We start from the raw sequence: 25,441 nt of genomic DNA on the forward strand, positions 1-25,441 counted from the left end.
CCGTTTTGTCCAAGGAATATTCTTTTTCTTATTCCCAGCATGACCCTTTTATTACATTATATGAAGAGCATGTAGGTCTAAATACCTCATGTATTACATAGAATGTAGGTTTAACTCTTCCAGCAAAGAAGAAACATGTAATCATAGTATACAACCCACAGAAGTGGTAGCGGGCAATACAGTGGTCCTAATCCCTAACGACACACAGAGTGAGCAGTGCCCTCCCCTCTGGTCTAGTGGCTACCACGTGCGACTTTGGTGTCTGGTGTCCCGGGTTCGATTCCCGGCGGGAGAGCATCTATGATTTTTAACTGTTCCTTATGTTTCTGTGTTCGTGTCTCTGTCGTTATAAGTTATTAGAAAAAGCAAGTTAAACGAGTGAAGCAAGGAAAATTAGCAATAAGTAAGTTACTGAAACACGTTCGGTGAGTCAGTTAAAAAGAAAGTGGACAAAGCACTGACTTTTCACGCCGTCCATGCGAGATCGAATCTATCTCGGCTTGGTTTTTTTTATCCATTTGAGAGAAAGTATTGTTTCTTTTCGCTACAGCTAATAACTCTTTTCGTATTTTTCGCTGTCGTTCACAGTTAAAGTAACTGACTATTCTTATTCTTTCTATGAATGATGGATCTTCTCTTTGGCTTCATGTCAAACATGCACACGTAATGAAAAGACGCTGTCGATAATAATAATAATAATAATATCAAATATTACTAGCTAACTCGTGTGTGTATTTCGACAATAATAATATCAAATATTACTAGCTAACTCGTGTATTTCGACAATATAATTTTATATTATTATGTGGAAATAAGTAAGACTGGCTGGCGCCCCCCCACTAATTTTTTTCGATGCGCCTTATGGGTCCACAGTGTCCAACGTTGGTCCCATCTCACAATCACCTCCTGTTCTCTCGATATAAGTTATCTACATTTTGCCTAAAGAAGGCTCTGCCGTGGCTCCATGACTACCCACGACAATGACTCTTCGTTCATTTTGCATTGAAATCGCTTATTTTTCTGATTACTATGAGTGCATACTGTCCAACGTTGCTCCCATCACTCTATAATTTCCCGTTCTCTCGATATAAATTGCTAATATTTTGTTTGTAAGGGAGATATGGCGTTACAATTATTACGTTTGAAGAAGAATTGAGGAAGATATTGCCTTGCCACAAACAACACCTATTATTATTATTATTATTATTATTATTATTATTATTATTATTATTATTATTAATAATATTTTACTTACCACCAATGTTGCCTACCTTTATTTGCAATGCAATGTGTAACTAAAAAGCAAATCAAATAACACTCCTCGCCATTCACGCTCCCGAACTCAAAATACACGATTTACAGTTCTCTGTGTTAGGGGAAAGCACGTTTATTATATTATTCTTTCAAATAACACGTTTCACAAGTTACTTCACTTTCAATGTGTAATTTCATATCATCACTAACAATCATCTTGTTCAGATACGAAAATAACCCCCTCTTGCAAAAAAAAAAAAAAAAGCCTGACCGTAGCGAAAGGGTGTGAACCTTCTTTATGCGATTAATCGGGTCCAAAATTTCAATAAGTCCCTGCACACAAATATCTCAGTAAAAGAGGAAAATTTATTCAAACTTTCTGAATACCTTTTTATGGGCGAAATTTGGTTCCCTTGGAAGTTTTTAAGAGTTTGAAGGGCCGCCATTTTGAACATTTTCATCTGATTATTCTGGTTAACGAACTCTTCAAGATATTTCAACAATTAATGTTTGTGCCAACTTTCGTCTCAATCCGCTGAAAATTAGGGTGGTTATGGCATTCACAAATAGCGTTATATATATATATATATACAGATAGATAGATAAATAGACACACAGAGGAAGAGAGAATAAGTGTTTTGCTCCCTGCTCGCACGTGTACCGCGCACCGGGCCCCTTTGCAAAACGTATTGACCAGCCTAACCTAAACACAAACCTTTAATTGCTAACGTAGAAACGTGGTCGGGAGGTGTAAAGCATGTAGAAATTGTATTTTTAATAACCATGAGTATGGATTCGAACACTCCACTTCCATGTTTTTCTTTTTACTTTTTGCAGCTACATCGGAACTTTCAATTTTTATTCTTTACTAATTGAAAATGGCGCTTACATTCAAAATATGAGGAACTTTGGTGGCATTTGTTCGGATATTCTTCTCTTTCAAAATTAAGAAGAGAATAAAAGCAATACGCAAAGACAAAAAGTATTATCAGTACTAAACATTACCAATAATAATTGTTACGAAAGACTAAATACGACCTGTTTTACCATCTCTCATGAGCTGTATGTATTATTAACAATTTTTTTTAAAAACATCCTTGACGGGGATTCGAATTGGCGTCCTTTTCATTTGTAAGCCAGCACCTTAACCACTACACCAAGATCATGGCGTGGTGAACGTTTAGTTGTCGGCGTATTTGTTGTATTTGTGTTTTATGTTCCCACTTCGACAGTTGTTACTCTTTTTTTAAGTTTAACAGCTGTTTCTGGCTTTTTCTTTCGGTGTCGTCCTTTATTTACACTATGCACTATTCGTATTCACAGCTTGTGCTCCTCTGCAGTGTCTTATTCAGATTAAACTTTTCTTTTTGCCCCTCAGTAAACATTTGATTGATTTAATTCTCATACTCTCCACGGATGGAGCGCAGGAATGTCAGACTCGAAAAATAGGTGTACATTTACTTTCCTGACAGATAATACAATTTCTCGTCATTAGGATTTCAATTTCCAATCGTTTCAATTATACATGCTTTTACTTGGTTTGAATAGCTTTTATGTCACAACTATTTTATTACAAATACAATGAGAGCATTTTTTGCGAAGTCGAACACACATTCGACGTATAATATACTCTGTTATGGAATGCCGTTGATTTCATTTGTCTACTCAATACTTTACTCCAGCTTTCTTTGCAAACCTTTAGTCTATCAATACTAAATATCTACAGATGGCAATACTGAAGCTGCTTTTTCCATCTCCTTTGTGTCGTCTAACATTATCTATGGTCATGGTACGTTACTGTTTATTATTTCTATTCGTTTATGAGACAATAGCAAACGAATGAATATCAAAAGTTTGCCTTCCAGAGGGTCCGGCCGCCCCTTAGTTTCATTTATTTTCATTACTTCAACTACAAACTGACCCTGTTAGCATGTTTCTGGTTTCGGATTTACACTTCTCATGACATAATGCTTTAGAACAACATATGTCCATATATACGACAGTTTACCCTTGTTGTTCAGTCACTTCGTACATTTTTGTTTACTATCAGCTTCCCGCAAACATTCCTCGATTTTACATACCCGACCAAAATGGAGCAAGGTTTGTTTGAAGTGTCTAACTACGAGGATATTGGGCTCATATGTAGAATCTTGTATAAGCATCTTCCTCTAAACTTTCAACGACCTCCTTTACTGCTAGAAAATGGTCAACATAGTACTCAACTGCCTTTAAGCAGGTAGCCCATTGTGTAAGCACTAGTTGAGGTGGCAAAGAGGTATCTGGAAGCTTTTTTCTTTAAAGGAACGCACTCATCATGGATCCTTAAGAAAAACTTTCTTTACAATAGAGAATTTGTTGATTTTTGAAAATTCTACTCTTATATGCTCGGCAACACGATTTAAACCATGGGTGAGATATGTCACATGCACAAAGATGGGATAGAACACCTTCAACAACTTCATTGCAGCAACCATGTATGATGCAGTATCTGTATAGGCAAGAAGCACTTCTTCCCATCAAGTTTAGTTTTCCGACAGTTAAGTTACAAATGGATCGTCAGTGGTTTCATTAACCGATAACCAAATATAAGAATCTCCTATGTCATTTCGTATTCTGAATATTACTTCCTCATATGTGGGTTACACATAATTCTTGCATAACGTTGACTCAGAGGGGAGCGAATGATGGCAGTATTGTTCCAGGAATCTCTTAAAAGTTGGATTTTCTACAGTAGGGAATGGGATGTTGGCTGCTACAATTGCATGACACAGGTCAGCATGAAACTGGTTGTTTTTGCCGCATTCCGCGCAAAATAGGATCTAACGTTCAATTAGGCATTTTTAGGCAAAATAAAACTTGGTGCTTTAATTTGTCATAAAACCTTCATATATGAATTTATTTTTCATTCTGAGCTAAGGAGAAAACATAGGTGTTTACTTAAAGATCCGATGTCTACACATAACGTCTACATAGACATTCTAAAATAATTTGTGTCTTGTGTTACGCATAACTATGGTCACCCTCGAAATATACTTTATGGCTTACTGCAATTAATAAATGCTGTGTTGACACCATATAATCACAATCTCTGACTGAATGTATCACATGTTATTCCAACAGTGATTTTCTATATTTAAAATAAATCACTATTCACGAAAGAATGGCTTTCGAAATCTGGAGGACCTCTTTACTAACTGCGGTTCTTAGCCAAGTGTATTCAGTTTTACTTTGTATTCCTATTTTTCCGGCACTCAAGTTAATATCGTCCACCCATCTGTGCCTAGGTCTTCGTAATGGTAGTTTTTCCAATTGGCTAAGACTTTTCTAATTTATTATATTTTGCGTACATGACCCTAATATTTTTAATAAACCGCATTTACGTTATATAGTTTTCCATTTCTCTTCGTATATATTTCTGAAAGTAAGCGACGATACTTCACATCTGCATGTATGATTTTAAGCTTGAAATTCCTGAACAAAATTCTCGACATTTCAATGACTTAATTCCCATTTAATTTCTTTTTCAATACAATCCTAGGTATTTAACACTCACTTTTATCAAACTTCAACTGAATATCGCAACAAACGTCCCCATAAAAGTTTGAGCAATTAAATTCAAACAAGATTATTATTTATTATAGCATCGTGTCATTATGCTGTTCTATACGGATCTTTTAAAGATTTATTTCCGTCTTGCTACAAGTTACGAGTCGAAAATTAATGGTGATGCTCTTATTATTAATTTTATATCTATCTTTTCAATACGTGTTCTCAAAGTTTTTTCGTTCTATTTAATATTCTTACTATTTATTTCAATTCTGCTTAACGTAAGCAACCATGTGAAGACTATTTTTCAGTATTCAATTCATGATATATACTTGCCCTATGTAACCTATTCGCTAACATTTATGCCATTGGTTCGATTCCCAGTTAAGCTTCCCTCAAATAGTGTACTCCTAAACGCAAATGATCCCTTACAACACGAAATCGTAAATATATATATATATATATATATATATATATATATATATATATATATATATATATATATATATATTCTCATATACTGCCAAATTCATTATCAGCACGACGTACAATTACAAGACGCACCTGCCAAAATATATGTTACAATACTTCGTTTTCTAATAAATACTGACAACACTTACTTTAATGAATTTTCTAAAGTCTACTGTAAATATTGTACTAAGAGGCACAGTCAAGTGACAATCTAACATTAAATGCTATTTCATAATTTGTATCTCCTTTGCCCTAAAGGGCTTAGTGGTAGAGCGATCACTTTTGGAGCTTGGGTCTGAACCCCGACACGTAAGTTATGTGGTACACATACATATAACTATATAGAACTGGTTCTCATACAAGTTAGGCTATATGAAATAACTGTAGGACGTTAAACTGTGTCTCTGTTTCTTTAGCCGTAATGCTGAAATCAACAAATTAGAATTTCAGTTCGCAGGTAAAGAGCAACACACTCATAAAACAAGTGACTTGTTTCTACAATAAGTTAAACACCCCATCTTACTTCTTCCATCATCTTTTTTTTTTTTTTTTTTTTTTTTTTTAGATATACCAATTCAAAATAGAGGGTTCACATTTTATTGAAATAAAACATGAAAATTTATCTACAGCTAATTTAAATTCTTTTTATTATTTTCCTCTATATACATTTCCTTTCTAACGTTCTTAGTTTTTTCATCCGACGTTCTAATGCTATATATTTTAATACTGTCCCAAATTGTATCGTATTTTTTTCTTTATTTACATGCTTTTTAAAAATTCGAAAAAATTCTTTAGTGTCTTTCTTTGTTAATATAACCCATTCGTCTTGTTTCATCTGCTTCTTCTTCTTCTTTTCCTTTGTAGTTTCATCCTCACTATCTGATGATAAATCAATAACTGGAATCGCTTTGTCCTCTTCCATGCTTCTGAAACAGAAAAAAAAATCCAATATAAGTTTTTTCAAGTCAAAATAAAGTATCATGTAATACATATTACAAATTATGTAATTGTTTTACCTAATATCTTGAGGTTTAATAACCAGTAGTTTTTTCTTCTTTCAAGCAAATACCCTACCATACCCGTAAATATCGCAACTGCATGCAATCCAATTATACATTCGAAAACTCCAGTTTAGTTTTTCAAATACTACACTAATTTTGACTCGTATAGATTTGGTGTTGAACAAAACGCTACAACTATATTTACTTAGCACGAAAAATCAAAGTTAACTTCTTCCTTTCTTCTTTCTTTCTTATTTTTAGTAATGGTATTCCTGTAATAACCAATAGCTTTCTCTTTTAAGCAAAAGACCGTTCCACTAAATATCGCAACTGTATGCAATTAAGTTATACCTTCTAACACCCGGGTTCGAAATGAAATGAAATGAAATTTTGGAGTTTTACGTTCCACGGGTATGCCGGTGAGACTAAAAGAGACGGTGATGATGACTAATGAATGAAATGGAATGAAGAAAGTGGGAGGAAACGGGAGAACCCCGAGGAAACCCACGCACACGGTGTTTGTCCACCACAAAATTCACTTGGCGAGGGCTGGGATCGAATCCGGGACCCCAATCGCCAGAGGTGAACGCTTTACCACTGAGTCACCGCGGCTCCATGTAAGCTCATTTGTTGCACGTTTCATTAACTACTTGTAATGAATGATATGTAACCCAAAGTCAGAATTTTAAAAACATGTTTACACCATAATTACAAGCATATAGCTTCAAAAAAGACTATAAATGATTATTGTTGTTTTCTATAAGGTATGTTTCGGAAGTTCAGGCAACACTACAGTATTAGGATTTTCAGAGAATATTCAAGCACAATGATTTAAAATTGTACCGGTACCTTCAAACAGACTGAAGTCTTATTGGAAATCTATCTACTACAATAACTAGGTAAGTCATATAGCACTAACATTTTAGTATCAATATGGCTATGTATACACTAATGTCCTTCTTCTATGATGAAAAAGAAAACAAGAGGGATTGTTTTACAAGATTTGCTCTCACACACCAATAATAAACTGAACCGGAATTCCAGTTTATAATCAACAGAAAATCATTAAGAAACATTTTTTCATATATAAGAAAATTAAAGTGAACTAATAGTTTCATCACATTGTGTACCTGTATATTTACATGACTAAAACTATAGATATATCTTTCAAATCTAACTTTAAGTCACTCACATATTTCTTAGACATGCTACATAACATTCCAAGGAATGTTACCTAAGAAAATGTTAACCTCAATTTAAGAAGATTAAACTAACTCATGTAATTTTAATTACCTTTTATTCCGAAGTATTGTATATATATAATGGTGTTTTACGGTATTAGTCTACTTCTTATTCACTTGTTAACGAGAACAGGAAATTCAATTGCTTCAATATAATCAGCATACCATCCCAGACTTTGCCTCGGAGCGGATGGTAGAAAAAAGACGTACGATGGCCTGCCGAGAGCGGGAATTGAGCCCAAGCATCCTCATTACTAGGCTTACTGCCTTACTATTACTAGACTTCTTTGCTACAGTTAGGAATTTCAAGTTCACTGATTGCTTAGAAAGGACATCGTACTTACGGAGCAGTTAAAAGCCACGCTGGTTCTCAAAAACAAACTCATTAAAGACTAACTGACACTATATATGGCGTTACGACCCCCCATATAAAGAAGAAAGAATCTTTTGAGGTTGAAGACTTCTAACATGTTATAAAAATGCTTGCATTTAAGTTTCTATGAAATCGCATCTCAATGAAGATTTCTAAGCAGCAGCTGAAGTATGGCACAGATGGTGATCAGCTATCATCATCATCATAATCATCCCTCTTCTCTCATTCTCCATCTCTCCCTCAAAAGACATCCACTGAGAGGAAGAGAGAGAGAGATGAGAAATCAGGAAGAAATGGAACACAGTACCACCAACAATAACAGCAAACAACATTGTGGACAGTTCTCCCCGGAGGATGGGGCGTGTAGTTGGGAAAGAATGCTGCTCTTTCCCGGAAAACAGCCACTTCTCGGGAGATGACGTCACAAGTTCAAGGAAGCTTCTTCTTGGTGCTGAAGCATAGAGAGGGACGTCAAGGTCAGGTCGCACGATCCGCGTGTTCTGTAATGTAAAAAAGAAGTATGTTATTATGCAGTGGAATTCCACACAAGCGGAAGGAGCCTCAGGGGAAGCAAACATTACTGGCATTACCGTGCGTGGTATAATCATCTCTACACACTTGCATGGAATGGAATGCATGCAATCGTTAAGAAACATGTTTGTCTTAGTGGCATCTAGAGTATATCCACTCGATGTTTCAAGAGCAGAGGTCACACCAATAGTCTGCCCCCCTGTTCTAATTGAGGCTATTTTAACCAAAATGAATGAGGCAAGGTTAAAAGTAGTGTCAATGTCAAGGGCAGCTATAGTTTTAATATCAAGTTCAAAATTATAATCTTCACCATGTTATATAATCAATAGTGTTCAACCACATTCATTGCACACAAATTGCATTGAATTTATTCACTTAAAAATATCAAAATGTAATACTTTCAGATACAGTAACCTACAATAGTGCTCTTAAAATTATCTGAATAATTTTCCTTCTGTTATTCAAATATTCCTTTTCAATATTTGAACATTCGAATAACGAATTTTGTTCGAATATTCGAAGAATTCGTTATTAGAATATTCGAATTTTAACAGCATTACTAATAAAAGTGATGGGAAGGGAAGGAAACAGGAGTAAAAAGAAAAAAACACTGGAATGTATCAATATTGAGAGTTCATGTATTTGAACATCCATAACAATTAAACTATGTGAGGTTAAGGATACGGCTAACCACTACTTCGCCCATTAATTATTACATACTGTATGAAATACAATATGTTAATTACATATGAATTACTGTAATTAATTAGCAAACTTTTGACAATAGTGTCACTTTATTGACCCCCCCCCCCCAGTAAGTTTTAGTGGTGGGGAATTTTCTTCCAAAAATAATAAGTGGAGATAAATTATAGCCTACTCCTACGATTTCTCATCGTGATACTCTATATCTTCCAAGTCCAAGTTTCAATCTTATAGTATTTTTTTTTTTTTTTATAGAACGCGAGCATCTTTCTTTCGACAACTAATTTAATTAATAGCAGATTAATTGTACCGTATTTTTTATTTACTTATTTTTATTTATTTATTTATTTATTTATTTTTACGTTTTAAGTTATCTTTCCTAATCTCTCATTCGACATCTGTATGCATAATAAGATCCCTACAAGTCTTAGAGTTATATAAACATTATTGTGATATACAGATAAGCACAGTGACCTCAAGCAACACACTTCTTACCAATCCACAAATCATTTGAAACGTAATGATAAAATAATTCTATATTGTCCTCCTTTTAGAACTTTAGAATACTGTACTCAAATTGACCAATTTATTGCAACGAAAAAGTAATCACGCGAATTGTTTTCTATGACTATGCAGTATATATTTAAGAAAATAATTACCCTGTGATAACACGAAAAACAATAAAATCGCGCAACTATTATTGCCCGTCTTAAAAAATTTCACCACTTAAACACTGACCTATTTCAAGCTATCATGTTCTACACACTCAAATCCGATCATATAAACATTTTGTGTGAAATGGGATAACGATTTCAGTTAGGCCTATCTGGAATTAATTTACGGTATGTCACCATTGTAATATAAGTTGTGGCCTTGTATCCGTTGATTCAGCCATTCGCAACGTATCATGGATCGTAAGTTGGATCACTGGCGGCTCTTGAGGGAAGTCGCATAGGTGAAAGCAAATTATATCAATAAATCACTACAACGTAGAAAAGAAAACTTACTAAAATAGTAATTGTTATATGCAAGAATTAGTATATCCTTCTCCCTTAGCATGTAGCAATAAAATTTTAATTACTACTGACTTCCCTCTAGAGCGGTCACTGAACTACAAAATTTGTTGATATCTATAGTAATAGAACCTAATTCTATAATGCGAAGCACTCATGTGCTACAATACTAAATATTCTTTTTTTAAAATGCCTTTTTTTTTTTTTTTTTTTTTAACCTTTTGCTCACTGACCTTCCCGCTCAGGATGTAAATTTGAGGTTCAATAGAAACTTCCCACAAATTGAAACGCAGACAATGGTAGAGATAACAGGTTAATCTGAATTCATTTTCGCGAGCAACTCTCTGAAAAGAAGAAAAATAAACCGATGGCGACCTTGGATCACTTCATTTTCCGTCCATCTGATTCTCCGTGTTTTCTCACAGCCCACATTTTACCTTCTTCCATTCTATCACTTATCCTGAATTAGTGAATGTAAATAACATAATCATACTCTATGAAGCAAAAGGCCCCTATATGTAATACAGTGTGTTCGTGTGTTTCTTTTTGCAGTTCAAAAGCTATAGTCGATGGTTTAAGAGAACTGCAAGAGAAGAGAACTTAAATTCCATCAAACAAAAGTATTGTAACTAAAATTCGATGCCCTTACATCCAGTCTTGTTTAAAATACTTTTCTCAAAATTAAGACCTAGCAAAAAATATGACAGCTTCATTCTATCGATAAACATTGTTAATCCCCAACGAATGAGTTTTCAGATGTTCGCCTCTGAATATGTTTGTCCGAAGTCGACATGTACCGGAAAATGGTAGATTTACCCTACTTTATGAAACTGCTTAGGACGTGAAAAGCGGTATATCTCATCAATTTTCAAATATCAGTAGCCACACTAAAATGAATACTTATCAAGACGTCCTAATTTAAATGTTTCTATATCACTTTCTCGCACACCAAAATCGGACTTTCAACCAACTGCATAATATAGCACTGTTTACGAGATATAGTTACGCACCCTCAAAAAATTATGTTTTGCAGAACCTAAAAATTTCTGTTTTCCGACAATTGAGATTACCTAAATCGCTTTCTCGTACCGGTAAAATGAATTTCAACAAATATCATGAAAATCGTCAGAACAATTTTTTAAGAAATTTAGGCGTCTCACAAAAATGTTGATTCTGTACGCGCAATTTAAATGAGTTTCAAAAAGATCGAAACTGAGTTCAATCGCTCTTTCTGTACCGTAAAACTCATTTTAACTCATTTTCAGACTAAAATTCACGCTCTCTTCGAAAATAATTTCTGCAGATGCGATTAAATAGTTTTCGGTAAGCATCACTTTCTCGTAACGCGAAACTAATCTCCACCAAATATCGTTAGAGCCTTTTCGGGCCGTAGTTGAGGCGCTCCCATCTGTAGACTCCAGTAAACAAGTTTTCGTAAAATCAAAAGCTAGCTGAATGTCCTCGTAGAGACAAATAGATTTTCAAATTTCATATTCGTGGCACCCGAAAATACTGTTTTCACGAAATCTAGTTGGAGTTGAAATTGAAACACAGACTTTTACCAATTTTATTTTAGTCATTAAAGTCACTTTCAAGAAAGAAAATGAAATTGACGTTCTATTAAACCTTTTCAGAATATGAACATAAGTGGAAGTTTAATTCGAATATCCCGTGCTAATTCTTCACATTCCATGTACGATATGAGTGCAATAGAGGACAGTACTTAGCCATAGTTTTCTTTTTACACTTTAGTTTCAACTCATTAAACAGCAATACACTTCAATAATTTTCGATATATCTACAGATATTTATCAAAATAATGAAAACACCTTACTAAAATACAACTTACTCCATTAAGGGGGAAGACTACTAAATATTTTTCAAAAGCTAACAAATTTTCTTTTGCTCGTTTTTCGTAAGTGAAAACAAATAATGAAATGTAACTTACCACAACAATAAATAATGTTATTCTACACCCGAAAATACGTATCGGAAGAATATTCAGTGGTGCCGTACATAGAAATTACAGTGTGACCAGAATTTGAATTACCTGAAAATCTAGGTTAAGCAGCGACTAGAAAAATGAACTCAACGGTAATTGATGACTTATTACGTTGTCTTTGTTCCTTGTTATCTACTTTTTAAATAATATTTGTATTTATTTTGTAATAAATTATGTCAGAAATCTCCAGTTAGGTAGGTCGCCAGTGTGCTACGTGACGCGGCTAAATATAGACTGGTGTTGTGATACCTCGTTCCGTTTCAACAATGGAAGAAAGAATGAATGTCAAGTTCTATGAGTGCTCAGGGAACACTCCCACAAAAACATCTGAGATGCTGAAAAGGTTTTATAGAAGCAGGTCCTTTCCGTTGCCGGATTTTTGAATGACATAAAAAGTTCAGGAAGTCTGTGAAAGATGACGAATGTCCAGGTTCAAGTAGGTCTCTCAGAATAAGTGACATAATTAACAAAGTTTGGGATATTAATTTAAATATACGAGTGAATAAGGGAAACTGTTCGCCAAATAACAACGGAGTATTTAAAAACAAATGGAAGCTGTAGGCGCTCATCTTAAACACATTCTCTGCCAGCACTGTGAACCTCTTATTCCATTCAAAAACACGGCAATGATAATGGGGTTCACGAAATCCTCATGTCGTCATTGAAAACGGAGCACAAAATTGAATATCTGGCGCACTTTGTTCTATAAAGAAATATTTTATCTTTCTTTTTTCTTGTTTTTTTAAAGCAAGCATAGAGTAACAGATGTCGTTTACCTGGATGTACTGGAAAATTTCGTAGCAATAATGATTTGCGGCCCATAATGATTTTCAGGCATGATGGTGCTCTGCCGCATTGCAGAATATTCGTTCAAAATACATTATCGAATGAGACATTTCCTAACAACTAGACTGTTCTCAATGGATGGCCTTACATCTTGTCCAGTGAGATGATATCAAGGGCAAAGTTTATCAAGCACATGTAACCGATTTTGATTCCTTAAGAGGCCGCGGTGGCTCAGTGGCAGAACGTTCACCTCTGGTACAGGGGGTCCCGGGTTCAAACTCTGCTCTCGCCAAGTGAACTTTGTGTTGGACAAACATCGTGTGCGTGGGTTTAGTCGGGGTTCTCCCGCTTTCTTCATTCCACCATTTCATTCATTCCTAATCATCACCGTCTCCTTTAGCCTAGCTGGCATAACGTGGGACGTAAAACTCAAAGATTTCATTTCTTTTATTCCTTCAAAACAAACACGACAGACGGTATTTTGATAATATAATTCCACCCAATGTTGCCATGCAGGAGACAAAGGATTCAAATATAGAGGTGTACTGACTTCGCAACAAACAAAAACAAAAAAGTTTGCTCCTCTTTTGCAAAATCACACATACGGTAGCTGTAAAAATAGCAATTTCTTAGTGATATAATTTTATGATGTTTGAAAGATATCATGGACCCTGTGTATGCACATTTATTAATTTAAAATATATACTTTGATGTCAGGCACTGGAACTTATATATGAATGGTCATGACACGTAGAATTATATGTTTTATTCTTTATATTTTAGTGAGATCACAACACACTTATATTTCGTTTCAGGATTCGAACTCAACAGAAGGTTGTACTTCATTGTATCGTACTTACCTCTCTTAATACGTATCAACGTAAGGAACGTTATTCTGCCGACCCTACTGATTCAAATCTAGGAACTGCTCCAAAATTCATCTTCCCCTCACTGGTCGATCCCAGTTATTCTTCTTTCTGACGTCTTGGAGATACAAGTACCAGCACGTGAGGGTACTTCACAACCTGCTGTACGAACAATTTTTTTATTAGTCACTAGCAGCGTTCACCCCGCTTCGCTGCGGTCACCCCGGAACGCAATAAACTTTGTTACTTAGATAATTTTTACTTTTTCGCTTTCAAGTGATATGATAAAAACCATAGAAGATTGCACTAATGTTAACATTATATCGCCTGTCATTTATGTTAACCCGCCCCGCTTCGCTGCGGTCACCCCAACCCGCCCCGCTTCGCTGCGGTCATCCCGGAACGCAATAAACTTTGTTACTTAGATAATTTTTACTTTTTCGCTTTCACGTGATTTATAGCGCCTGTCATTTATGTTAACCCGCCGAGTCACAGGGTCATGCGGGTTGCATATAAATACGTTTATTAGGATTTGTACGTATGGACACCTGAATGGTCAATTATCTCAAGACACTGGTAATTGAAAATTAAAGTGATATGATAAAAACCATCTAGGGTCCAAATCCTAACAACCCCCCAAAAATGAAAGAAATCGGTTCAGCCGTATTAGCGTGATGAGCGGACAAAGGATTTTTTGTACGTATGGACACCTGATTGGTCAATTATCTCAAGACACTGGTAATTGAAAATTAAAGTGATATGATAAAAACCATCTAGGGTCCAAATCCTAACAACCCCCCAAAAATGAAAGAAATCGGTTCAGCCGTATTAGCGTGATGAGCGGACAAAGGATTTTGTGCGTTCTCTTTTATATATATAGATGTAGGGACAGCTATGCGAAAAATATGTGCTGTTTGTAAGAATACGATCAGGCTGAATAAATTAACGTAATTACAAGTTTTGCAGCTTTACTTACTAGACCACCTTACATCAAGCACTTATTCTTCAAGACGTACTTTGACAATTATGTCAATTTCCATTTTACTAATTAATAATTATTTGGTTAGTAAGAATAAAATGCCCACTTTCACGTCTGGTGGGAAACTCATCTCAGCAACACAACATAGAAATGAAGTAAGGCCACACACGTAACGTCACAACTCTGTATACACCCAACGAACAAGCTGGAATCCCAGACAATATGCAGGCAGTGAATTGCTGAACACGATCTTCTGTAAGTGCATTATGGAGAACACACAATTGCGAATTACTCGCCTTTGGTGCAAGCGGTCCCGGGTTCGATTCCCGGTCGGAAAGATGTAAAAGCCTTTCCAAGTCAGCCATCCTGAGCGAGGTTTTTCCTGTTTTTCTTCTCATTCACACCAGGCAAATACCGGGATGGTATCTAACTTAGTTTTCCGACCGCTTCCTTCCTTCTCCAGGTAGTGTGATTGCCGATGACGTTATCCTTCATATCCTGACGGGCTAAAATGGCTGGATGTCGTAGCCCAGAAATATATAATTCCTATTCCTATTCATGTACTTTACGAATTTAAACTGGGACATTCTACACAGAAAACTACAAAAAAACATTAACAACATTTACGCGGATAATACTAAGTAAACACCCAATTCGCTGAGTTCCCTGGGCAACATCATGAAAAATAAGATATGTGGTGAGATGATTGTGTCGCCTGAAGCAACTGTTGATGTATTCCATCCAGTGGTTTCTGAGATAGCTGCCTCGGAGTGGAAAAAATGCTTTCAGAATTGGTTTGAGCGTATCGATCTTCAAGGTGAATACTTTGAAAAACAATCGAGCCATTTCCAGAGTTCCATATGTCTTTTTTCATATAGATTGCAGAATTTTTTCCAACACGCCTCCTAGTATTAAGTTATTTTATATATACTGGTGCAAAGAATAATCCACATACAACATCCGAATTCAAACGAAACTCGTACCACATAATGTGAATTTATAGAGCGAACACTAATCCTTGTTTGAAGGTCCCAATACACTGGCCACTGTATAGGGCAGGCTTGTCATAGTGTATGCAGATGGAATACTGCTAATACTGTAGTTCGACAGTCATGAGGCAACACGGCGAATCTGTTATACGAAACCGTTGTGTGTGTGTGTGAGTAGTTAGATGCAAGGATCTATTCAGGATATCCGGTGAGATAAGACTGATTTATCAATGTATTTCCGCTATTGGTATACACTATGTTATAGAGACCCTATGTTTTTGATATTAATGTTTTCCGTATGTTGATAATGATAAACGTTAATTGGATGTAGTGGAAGGGGGTGAGTGGTATGTTGTTGATAAGTAGAAAAATGATAAATAGGAACAGGATGTAGTAGAAGAGGGATGAGTATCATATAAATGATAATAATAAATTATACACAAGATAAGTTCCGGAAAACGCGACGCAACGCGTGGGCGTACGTGGACGTTTACGCGAATGTTGATTTTGTTTGATGGCACGTACACATGATTACAATTCTAGGAATTTGTATTGTTGATAAGAAGTGATTGATTATCGCGTAGAATATACTTGGGAGAATATTAAAATTTGATAGGAAGCTTGTTTAATCAATGGACGCCATTTTGTTTGACGTAAACGCATAAATACTCGGTGTTAGGATCATGTTGTATGTATTTCGGTATGGCTCCTGTACGAAAGCTAGTGTTTGACGACGATGAAGAAACTATGCTTTCTTCGCCATTGCTGCGGAAGAAATCGAAAACTGAATCCCCGTTGAAGTCTAACAGTTTGGACTCTGTAGAAGTTGTATATTTATTATCTTCTGATGACGAGAGCGGAGAATTAATGGAAAAGAAAGAAAAGAGTGCAGATGTTGTATACCTGTCATCTTCGGATGAAGAAGAAGATGCATCATCAAATGAAACAGATATCGAAGAATTATTTTCACGGACACCACCTTCATCTCCATCGTTATTATCGAGGACATCACGGTTTTGGAGTTTGAATTGCTGTTGTAGTAATTATAAAGTGGATGTGAAGTGCATTGTGAAATCGATTAAAGAGTAGGACACAGACAAAATTTTAATTTGCAGTTCTTGTACTGAAGGGGTTGAGAATCAAATGGCACATGACAGTTTGTTTATGTCGAGAGAAGAATTAGAAGAAAGGGTAGTGACGATTTTAATGGATGTTGATATTGATGAAATTTTTTATACGTATGCGAAATCACACGTAATTGGCATTTGTACACAAGAAATTTTTTATGAGACTTATTTTGACTTACTTGAAAAAAAGACGAAAAATTTATGAGTGAATTGATTGACATTTTTGAAAATAAAGACAAAAAGAAAGCATATGCAAAGTGATTGTGTAAATGTGCATGTACACTTTAGTGAGTGGATAACAATTTTGAAAGACATGATAAAACCATATGTGAAGTGACTGTGTAAAAACTTACAAAATGATTTGTTATATTAGTGGATATTTGTGATATAATATTGCAGTTATTGTTATTTTAGTCTTTAATCCAATTGTAATGCATTCTGAGAACACTGACGATTATGTATTGCAGTATTTATCCAATGAAATAACTCTTATTGATTTGTTTGAAGAAAGACATAGTGAAATCTCACGTATAAACTTTATACGAAACACTGAATTTGTTGGACAAATTATTCCATTTTTATTGCAACGTAAACATGTGCTAATGAATACATTATTGACATACAAGATTTTAAGATTTCGAATTATTATTTGTGAATTTTGTTTAACTGCATGAGATGATACAGTAAATTTGCATTGCTTAATAAAATCATCAGTAGAATATAACTTACTACCGTTGTTAAATTTGTGTAATATTATTATACTGTATTACACATACGTAACCTTTTATATGAAGTTTGTAAACAAGATACAACCTTTTATTGCAAAGGTGCATTATACATATTGCACGCGAACGTACTTAATAATCGTTTTATGAACATAATATTAAACTTGAGAAAAAAATCAGGATGTGCATTTCGTAATGCACAACAATTATGTTTTTGGTGGACAGCATTAACATTGCTTTTATAACCTTGTAATACTTTGCAGATTAAGGTTTGTAAAATACTCTTGTTATTAAATGATTATGTATATAAAGAAATAAACCTTATGTTTTAGGTAATTATGTTATTTTTTCATCATTTATATATATATAGAAAAATAATAATAGGTAAAATGATGATAATACATGATATATAATCACTTTCTTATGCATTTACATATATTACTTGTTGTGTAGTATTGTATATGAATTATTTTACATTTTAAGAAAACGAGAAAAAAAGACACGTGCAAAATATTTTTAAAGAGAAGAAACACAGACTGTACAAGTTACATAGTATTTGAACTTAAAATATTCGCTAGAGTGAGAACGTAAAACACATGTTTGTGTAGTAGAGGGCAGCAGTTGTAAGGAAAAGAAAGATATTGCGTGTTATTTGTTGAGAATATTTTGTTGTTTGAAGATGTGCATTAGTGAAAGTATGAATTGTGCGTGTGAGAAATTAAGTATTGACATTAATTGTATTAAAAAAGCTTTAATTAGCTGGATACCAAACAAAGTATTGCTATGCAAACAATGCTTTGATAATTTAAGAAATGACACTATTCATACGTGTATTTTGAAAAGTAAACATGTGTTGGACTTGGAAGCTTTTAGTATTTTATCAAAAGATGATACGTGCAAGGAAATCATGAAAATATATAAGGAATCACACAATATTTATAGTAAAAAGGATTATATTCTTTTGCAGTATAATTTTTATATACTTTATGAAATCATTATATCTTATATGTTAATGTACGACTGTGATTTTGCAAGAGAAATATTATTACATAAAGATTTTTTACACGGAGCGTATAGGATTACAAATAATTAATTTTTGTATGTTTTGTAGAACAGTATATGCGTGTTGTTGAACGCATGCGCCTATATTAAAATTATACGCATGCGCAGTCGGTTTTATATTGTAGGAACATTACTTAAGTAGAACAGTATTTTGAAAATGTGTAGTAGATGAGTATTTGCTTGTGAGTATTTCCTCGAGAGAAAATGAAAAGAAACGTATTTTAATACAATCATCTGATTTAAAGAAACTGAAAATATTACATTCTAATGATGAAGTAATTCAACCGTTTAGAAGATGTTATAGATATGATGATGAAATTTATTTTGAAAAAGTGTATCCTAATTTACATATTGAAATTTCTGAATTAGACAAAGTGAACTGTAAATGCAATCGTTTTAAAGTAAGTGAACTGTGCATAAAGGAACTGTTTGAGAATTATAAAGTAAAAGAACTAATACTTTGTATTACTTGTTCATTAAGGATTTCAGATGAAGTTGATTTATGCAGATTAACATATGAGAATAGATTGAAACGCACTGTTTGGGAATTTTTAATTAAGAAGACAACTCGTGACATAGTGTTTGAACTTTATTTAGCGAAACATTTATTGAATGAAAGTTATGAAAAGAACAGAACTCTTTTAAATAGATTTATCATACGAATAACTTACATTTTCTGATACTTATATTTCTCAGTTAGTGGAACTGTTTTTAAACAAAAATAAAAATGCCTACAGGAAACAGACCGTGTGTGTATAATTGTAGTTCTTTTGTTGTGAATGAACAGTGCGTGTTGGAATGTATTTCAAGATGGAAGCCAGAATATAAACTTGTATGTGAAGGTTGTTTCGAAAACTCCCGTATTATAGATCACCATGATTGTATTACTGCGGACTATGAAATGATGTGCTTTAATGCATGGCGTGTTATGGTACGAGGGGATACTTTTGATGAACTGTATGAAATCTTTTCATCATATCACGATATTGAAATAGATGATTGGACTTTTATTTATGTATTATATAATATTTTATTAAACAAAATTATGTTGATTTAATCACAGAGCTTTTCTTAGAAAAAGATTTTATTTATAATTTTTATAATTTTTAATTTGTTTCATGTGTTAGTGAAATAAGTAAACGAAGTGAAAGTTATAAATTGTAAATACATTTATTTTGTATAATATTTATTATAATAAACTTATTTACCTTTGTATGAATTTAAATATGTAAAGTTATAGTTGAATATAACATTTTATATTTTTTCATATCATATACTTTATTATTATAATTTTATTTGATACATAATCATTTGGTTAAAAGTATTTTTTGTTATTATTTACCTTTAACATATAATTTTGTACGCTGATGCATATAGTTTGTAACCTAGATATTTTGAAAATATTTTAAAGTAATAGAACACTCGTAGAATGTGATTATTTATAGGATCGCTTTTGAAGAAGCTCATAAAGACAAACTGTGTTTGGAACTTGTAAATAAATCACTTCTAATATTTTATATTCTCCTTTTCTATGAAAAGTCGTAAGAACACTTACAGTGTGAACCTACAAATAGTTGAATTGCTTTTATAGGAATTTTAATTGGATCGTTTCCTCTGGAAACTCGTTGTTAAAATGCGAGAATATTAAAATTATTATAGAAGCTCATAAAGAGAAACTGTTTCGAACTTGTAAATAAGTCGCTTCTAATATTTTATATTCTCCTTTTCTATGAAAAGTCGTAAGAACACTTACAGTGTGAACCTACAAATAGTTGAATTGCTTTTATAGGAATTTTAATTGGATCGTTTCCTCTGGAAACTCGTTGTTAAAATGCGAGAATATTAAAGTTCTTATAGAAGCTCATAAAGAGAAACTATGTTTCGAACTTGTAAATAAGTAGCTTCCAATATTTTATATTCTCCTTTTCTATGAAAAGTCGTAAGAACACTTACAGTGTGAACCTACAAATAGTTGAATCGCTTCTATAGAAGCTTATAAAGAGAAACTATGTTTCGAAAATACTAAAATGTGTTATTTATAATAACACTCGTTAAAAAAGTCCGAAAATAGTAAAAAATTGATTATTTACTGGATTGTTTCCTTTAGAAACTCGTTATTAAAATGCGAGAATAGTGAAATTCCTCTTGGAATTTTAGTTGGATCGTTTTACTACGTAAACTCCTAAGAATAGCGCTTGCATTAATGTATGCTGTCTATAACAAAATTGCCTGCTGGTAATGTATGCTATATGTTTAATACCCAGTATTGCATATTGTAAGCAAGATGTTGCAAATTACTGTTAATATTGCAGGAAAGGAAAAATACCCATGCGTCAACACTAGTGTGCCGTGGCACGCCATGTAAAATTTCCGCGCCGCCGGATGGCTTTCGCGACCGGGGCCCGCTTTGCGCGTACCGTTATTTCGCGCTTTTTACGCGCTGGAACCAAAAAAGGGTTTACGGGGAAAAATTGCACGCAAAACGGGAATATTTTTTTGTATATACAAAAAGTATATATTTTACATATGCCAACAGTATACTGACATTGAAATGTTTTCCGCATTAGTATATGTATGTATGTATGTAATGTGCGAAATATCATATAAGTGAAAACGTTTATATTATTGACCTATACCATTGATATGACCTTTTTTAATTCTACTTATACGCGTTATTTATAATTTTGATGACATGTTTTATTTTCGGCGATATTATTTTAAATATACAAATGAACACATATATTTAAATATGTTTATAATTACCAGTTACATTATTATAAAATAAGTATTGTGTGAAGTATTTTCACTTCTGTTGGTTTTATACTGAAAAGAAATATTTCTACTTTGAAATCTTTATTCATTTTTGCTTTTGCCAGTTTCATATACGTAGACCTTATAATGACTGTATGTTTCATTATTTACTATAGAAATATGGTCTTTATATTATAGTTTGACTTACATTCTTCATATGAGTAACATAGTTAAGAGGTAACCCTAAAACTTCCAGTGGACCCCAAGGCTATGTTTTACAGCACACAGTCGAAATAAACGTTAAACGGTTACTTTTACTGTTTTTTTTATTGAAATGGAAATAATCTTTGAACAAAACAAAGACGAAAGTGAGATTTCGTAATTTTTTAGTGGTTTTATCAGTTTTCTGTATTGACAAGTTGCTCGTATGGATTTTGAAAAGACAGTGAGTACTTCCCTTAGATGATAACAATGAATCAGAATGTTTTTCTTGCAAGACGTTTAATCATATTACTAAATTAAAGCAAGTTCCTAAAGTAACTGGTTTTCAACTTTAAAAGGGCGTATTTCATAAAATTAAATATAGAATTATCAAAATTATCTTGGGATTGCCATTTACAAAATGATGATGTTAATTGTACTGTTTGAAAATTTTATGTATTTAACCGATGCGTCCCTGCTAAAAAGCACGTTAATGCGAGTTATCCGTGCTGATTTACCTATGATATAATTAAAAAATCAAACGGAAATCTTAACATTGTAAAAAGTGTAAAGAGGGCTAAATAATATTGCATACCATCGTGAACAGTTTTTGGAACTACGAAAAGAAATTAAATCAGAAATTTCGAGAGCGTACAAGGCATTTACTTTACATTTTGAATTTACTGTAAAAAAGACCCACGGTAGTTATGGTATTTTATTAAAAGTAAAACCAAGCGTCTTTCCTCAGATTCTCTAACATATAATGGTAACGAGTTAAAACGTAAGAAAGAAATTTTTAGGCATTCGCGCATTATTTTTTAAGTCAGTATATAGTAGTGTACCCGCTAAATACGACACGGATTATTTAATAACAAATAATTCGGAATGTAGTATATTAAACACCTTTTATATAAAGGAAATACAATTAGAAGAAATTGAGCAGGCTATTAAAGCGCTGAAACCCAAAACATCTTGTACTATAGATTTCTATCGTATATGGTGAAGGGCTGTTTACATATATTGAAACATTCACTTTACATTATCTTTAATATGTGCATTAAAACCAACATATTTTCGAATAAATGGAAAGAAGGTCTCATTTTCCCTATTCCTAAATCTGGAAACAGGAATCAGATAGAGAATTTCAGACCCGTAGGCATTCTATTTTCCTTTGCAAAAGTTCTTGAAAACATATTATACAACAGAATTTTAAACCATGTAAAGCCTGTCATATCTGAACATCAACACGGATTTTTAAGGAATAAATTCACAACAACCATTTTACTAATAATAACATAGCAAGAGAGTTAGACAAAGACGATCAAGTGGACATTATTTATACGGATTTTAGTAAGGCTTTCGATAGAGTTGAACATGACGCGCTACTACAGAAATTGGTATCTTTTATTTTTTCTAAACGAGCAATAGAGCACTTTGCTTCCTACTTGTGCAATCGAGAGCAAGCTGTTTTTTTTACAAGGCATATATTATCACAAAATTTGACACATTATCAGGTATTTCTTAAGGATTCCATTTAAGTCCGCTATTATTTCTTCTTGTAATTAATGAAAATTTTTCAACCTATGTTAAAAAACTTTTACTTTCTGTTGTTTGCCGATGATTTCAAATTATATTCAAAAATTAGCACAATAGATGACTGCACACAACTCGAGGAGGATTTACAGGGTGTGCTAAAAAACAAACTTTCATTGAATATGTCTAAATGCAAGTCTTTATTGTTCTCAAGGAAAGAAAATCCCATCAATCATTTGTATATAATTAATGGTATATCTTTATGTAAACCAAATCCAGTTAAAGATTTAGGAGTAATTGACTTTTCCCATCACATTGATGCAATCTTTAACGCTGCATTCAGAAACTTTGATTTTATATATAGAATGGGTTAAGAGTTTAGAAACGAGTCAACATTCATTAAACTTTATAATTTGTACGTAAGGTCCCGATTAGAATATGCCTGCGTTATTTGGACACCGAATGTAAATAAATACTTACAAGGAATAGAAAACATACAATTTCTAAAAATGCTTACGTAAAAGAAAACAGCTTTCTATCCCAAACAGATTCCCTACGTAGACTTAGTAAGGAGTTTGAATTTCCTAACATCGACGAAAGATGTTTGATTTACTGTTTTATATAAAGTATTAAATAATAAAATTGACTGTTCAGAGCTACTCACGAAAATATATTTGAGCGTTCCAACAGGTAAAACAAGACACGGGAATACTGGTATATTTTTCTGTGAAAGGACATGAACAAATATTCTCAGTAAATTTCTGCTGTGGAGAATGTGTAACTCCTACAATGAATTAAGTCATAAAACTGATGTATTAAATATATTCACTATGTCAAAATATGTATTTAGAAACAGGATTATTAACGAGTACCTGACAATAGAAGTGAATTGATTCATTGTACGGGTATATGTATTATACGACACTATAATTAGGCATTAAGCCTGTTGTGTTGTTTTCTAAATAAATGAATAAATAAGAAAGTTGTAGTGATAATGTTTGAGATGGCAGCAGGAGACATTTGGCAACGAAGTACATTAGGTAATAAAGAATGTTTCAGCGAGTAATAAAATTAGACATGTTCAACTACATACAGAGATTCTAAGCAGGATGTTAAGTAAAAACTTTATTCTTTGCAGCTAGAGAATGTGACTCGAAATCATTTGCATTTATATTGCAGTTTCGGCCTCCGTTGCTGAAATTAATATAAAAAACACAAAGGAACGGTGGAAGGAAAAGGATAAAACTGAACTAAAGAAAGTTGTAGCTATGTTCTTACTTATTGGTGTGTATCACTCAATAGTGGAATTGCTCAAATGAGCGTCCAATATTTTCCAAGGTAATAAGTAGTAATAAATTTTAAATTTCGATGCAATGCAGCCGAAAAAACGCAGAAAAAAATACATTGCAAACTGGAAAATAATAGAATTAAAATTTAGGCTATATATGATAGTACAATAAAGCATGCCTCGAAGATGCAAATAAACACGAGAAAAAGGTCAGAAAATTTCAGAAAAATTCACAAAGATAAAAAATAGTCACGGAAAAAATTAAAAACAATGGCCGTAATATCACGTGCGTTTTTATCACAAGTGCAAAACTTGCACAGGATTTGGTTTCAAGGCGCCTGACAGTTGTTACCATATGATGGAGAATTGCCATCAGATTTCACGATTTTTAAGGAGAGAAAGGAATTTACAACCATGTTTGAATTTCAAAACAATGTTATAATAGTATCTTTTTTGTCACCTAAAGTTGTAACTCTTCTTAGTAATTTTTTCTCATATCTCAAATCTCAGAAGATTATAATGGAAAGAAACAAAGAAAAAGTGGATTCCATGAATCAAATGGTTTAACATTTTAGCTTGTAAAGAATGACCCATGGTCATATTCTACGATATTCTAGATGTAAGACCATTGAGTGCTTATATATTAGGGACTTTATTTACTTGCTGCCTTTAAGGACCCACTTGGAAAAGATGGCTTTCAATATGAAGACATTTGTGACATTCCAATTACTCGTAGGAATATAGTCAAGGATAATGATCATAAAACAAGTCCAAAGAAAATATGTGATAGAGAAAAAACAGATAAACTGCAAAAGATGCAAAAACTACGTTTCAAATTCAGTTATAGTCCTCGAATTCAATGGAGCGGTGGTCAGTATTATTTTCCGCGATTCTAAGGCTTAATACAACTGTTTTAACACTTGTAAAATATTCTAATGTTTTACCTTAACCTTAAGAATGGAAAGGCAATCGGAACATAGCAAGCGAATTCATTAAAAAT

At 33.4% G+C, this 25,441-nt stretch overlaps 1 protein-coding gene across 2 annotated transcripts in view; it reads right to left on the bottom strand.

Annotated features, from left to right (window-relative positions):
• Window positions 1-5,920: 5,920 nt before the first annotated feature.
• LOC145677210 (uncharacterized) overlaps window positions 5,921-25,441 on the bottom strand; it is a 331,567-nt gene continuing 312,046 nt past the window's right edge. Inside the window, exons 12-13 of one of the 2 annotated variants that reach the window (XR_014129705.1) lie at window positions 7,566-8,386; window positions 5,921-6,197 (exon numbers count right to left, since the gene is read on the bottom strand). The gene's annotated coding sequence lies outside the window, so the exon portion shown is untranslated. The remainder of the gene's footprint in view (window positions 6,198-7,565; window positions 8,387-25,441) is intronic. The other variant, XR_014129706.1, reaches the window with a different exon arrangement.

The sequence above is a fragment of the Thermobia domestica genome, chromosome 2 (genome assembly GCF_964235325.1).
Source record: "Thermobia domestica chromosome 2, izTheDome1.hap1.1, whole genome shotgun sequence".
NCBI lineage: Eukaryota > Metazoa > Arthropoda > Insecta > Zygentoma > Lepismatidae > Thermobia > Thermobia domestica.